General features: G+C 40.5%; 1 non-coding gene across 1 annotated transcript; it reads left to right on the top strand.

Moving 5' to 3' along the window:
• Positions 1–1,580: 1,580 nt before the first annotated feature.
• LOC141610421 (small nucleolar RNA R71) lies at positions 1,581–1,687 on the top strand. The gene has a single exon (XR_012528330.1). It is a non-coding gene; the product is annotated as a small nucleolar RNA R71 (small nucleolar RNA).
• The last annotated feature ends 1,728 nt before the right edge of the window (positions 1,688–3,415 follow it).

Here is a 3,415-nt window from a genome sequence, read left to right as displayed (position 1 = left end):
GTTCAAAACCACTTCCGTAAAGGGTAGAGTTACTTCAAGTTTCTCAAGCACGTCACAAAACTTGGCATACTTGAAGTTTTCCCTACTCTTTATGGCTCTTGAGGGATATGGAATATGAGAAACAAGTTTAGAATTGGGAGATACCTTTGGGGGATTCACCTCTTTCTTCTTCATAAGGTAAATCCTAAACCAAACCGTCAATATCCCTTTCCACTTGTGTTTTCTCACTTGAAGATTCTCCACATGTCTTCTTCCCTTTCTTGGCTTCACTCATCCGAACCGATGGTGTCATTGGTGGGCTTTCTTTTTCACCATTCATGTCCGTCCACTTTCTCTTAGGATCTGCATCGACTTCTATCTCAAGATGCTTGTAGGGGTCTTCAAGTTCTATCCCACTTCTCAAAACTGCCGCATGTGCTTGGTGGCTAGTTGAGGCATCCTTGGAGCTTTGCCCTTGATCTAACAAACCACCGCGTGGCTTATGAGGCTTAGCAAGAGCATGAGAATCCAATCGTGCCTCCAATTCCCTCATTTCCTTTTGATGAGTAAGTCGTTGATTAGCATTTTCTTATTGGGTAGCCTTTATGAAATTAGCCATGTCTTGGCTATGTTGCATTTGCATGTTCTTCACCAACCTCATAAGTTTATTTTGAGAGGGGTCACCTTGGGGGTATTGATAAGGTTGGTTGGCTAGGGGTAAAGGAAACCCATAGTCATTCCGAGTGTTGGGACCTTGTCTCCCGTGATAATTCCCTCTAGAGCCATTGTTGTTGAAGTTTGGTCCTTGACCTTGATCTTGAAACCCTTAAGCATACCCTTGCCCAAATCCTTGATTATCTTGATTATCTTGATACCCTTGAGGTTGGTTCCCAAAGTTTTGGTTTTGAAAGTTGTTGGGCCATTGGTTTTGATTTCCGGGGTTATTTCTTTGGTTTGAGTATCCACCTCATGGTTGAGAAAATCCGGGTGGATTATTTGGGGCTTGGGGTTGAAGATGTTGTGCGTTTTGAACATTGGTACTCTTGTAGCTAAAGTTGGGGTGGTTCTTCAAACCCGGATGATAGAAGTTGGTGTTTGGGTTATAGACATTGGGATTGTTGTAGGGTGGTCGTGGTGGTCTTGTATTGTTGTTATAGCTTTGAAAGGCATTAACATCTTGGACATTCTCCTCATACCCCCCATTGTAGTTTTTGGCACACATGTCAAAAGTGTGGCCATTTCCCCCACATAGCCCACAAGGTGAAACTTGAACTACCTCCTCTATGGGTGGACCATGTGAGGTGGTAGCTTGATGAACTTGGTTCCTTTGCAATTTCTCAAGTTGCTTGGTGAGAAGATCAAGCGTGGCATTTGTATCGGCATTTGAACTAGAAGAGTTCTCCTTAGGGTATTTGCCATTTCTCCTAAGCATATTTCCCCTTGATCCAAAATTGGCCTCCGAGTCTACCTTCTTCTTAATTAGTGTCGTCCCTTCCTCATCACCCAAATGGTCCAATCCACCTCCCGCTGAGGCATTCACCATTTATTTAGTTCTAGGCAACAAGGTTTGGAAGAAGGTTTGGGTGATATACCACTCCGGGATCCCGTGGTGAGGACAACTAGCGATAAGGTCTTGATATCTATCCCATGCTTCACCCATGGATTCCCCATCTTCTTGTTGGAAAATGTGGATTTCATTTCGAAGCATGGCGGTCTTGGATGATGGATAGTACTTGGCATGAATACCTTGGCTAAGGCGTCCCATGTTGTGAATGTATTCGGAGGGTGAATATTCAACCACCGGTCCGCCTTACCCGTCAAGGAGAATGGGAACAACATCGTCCTTAGAGTGTCTTCGGATACCCCATTCTTCTTCATCATAGAGACCTTTCTCTTGAACTTTCGTATGTGAGCGTGAGTATCTTCTTCAACGTGTCCCCAGAAAAAGTCTTTTTCAATCAACCACACTTGGGCGGGGTGCATCTCAAAGTTGGTGGGAGCCAAGGTGCCGAAATTAATTGGATTACAAGAATCATTATGGTTAGGGCGATTGTGATCACATAAAGCCATTGGAGGTGGTGGTGATTGAGGTGGAGTCGGAATTTGAATGTTGTGAAATGGGTTTTTAATTGGAGTCTCAATTGTGTCGTTTGGCGGAAGTGGGGTTGTGGTGTCAATGATGGGTAGGGTGCATGGGTTTGGTTGGTCTATGTTTGCTTGAGGAGGGTTCCTAACTCTATTAAGAGTCATTGTCCTCAAGGTCCTAAAAAGCCTTTCGGGGTCGGAGTTGAAGAGTAGAGCTTGATGGTTCCTTCTAGGCATGCACTCAACAAACCGTTAGTCTCCTAGTGTCTTTATACACTAGGAGAGGGCAAGAAATCACACACTCTACAATGAAACACGCAACTACTAAAGCAAACTAACAAGTGAGATAAAACTAAAGCTAAGACTCTTAACAAAAATAAGTATAGCGCAACGCCATCCCCGGCAATGACGCCATTTGATGAGTAGATGTTTTGGTCATCATTTCTACTATCAAAAACAATTTATAACCATCCCAAATTAAGTAGTATAATAAGGGGTGTCGGTCTCAAAGATGACGGGGGGCTAGCACTATGATTTGATTAAGTCTAAGTTTAGCCTAGTAAAAATGGGGATTTGATTAAGACTAACAACTAGATTTAAACTAAAGCGAGCAATTAACTAGATGTGTAAACGATTGATTTAAAGAACTAGGGTAGTTGGGTTCCCCTAAGCAAGGTTGGTCAACCAATAGGTGTCAAAAGGTTTCCGGGTAGAAAATAATGAAGAAATCAAGTTAATTTCTTAACCTTATCTTAAGATGGACACAAGAATCATCATTTAGTATCCTATCTCTTCATAAACATGCTATCAAGCAACAATACAAACTCTCATTCATAAAGAAGCTAAGCAAAATTGTAGAAAAGTATGAACTTTCATACACACAATTCAACAAACACCTTCAATGCATGATTATGAACAATAATATTTCCACCCAAAAACACGTGTTAACAACCCATTTGATTGACCTAAACCCTCACTTAGGTTCCCCCTAAACCCTAGTGGGAGACTACTCACACATGGTTACAAAGCAAATGTAAACAAATGAGTAAAAGAAAATAAACATGACAACAACATTATAAGAAGATGAACAATCACTAATTATCAAAAGAAAATATAAATTATTGAATAAACAAAGTAAATAAGGAAGATAATTATACCAACAATAAAGAAAGATTGATACTTTGATAGAATTAAGGAAGAAATTCTTCAATATCTCCAAAATACAACCCAATAACCAAATGTAAACAATTGATATTAATTAGATCTATATTAATTAAGTAAATGATTAAGGTCTAATTAGGGAAAGATTAGTACTTGGCTTGATAAATATTGCATAACTTAGAGGAGTTCT

The sequence above is a fragment of the Silene latifolia genome, chromosome 10, assembly GCF_048544455.1.
Source record: "Silene latifolia isolate original U9 population chromosome 10, ASM4854445v1, whole genome shotgun sequence".
Lineage (NCBI taxonomy): Eukaryota > Viridiplantae > Streptophyta > Magnoliopsida > Caryophyllales > Caryophyllaceae > Silene > Silene latifolia.
Note: the sequence above shows the minus strand (reverse complement) of the source record. Positions and strands in the feature narration are given on the sequence as shown.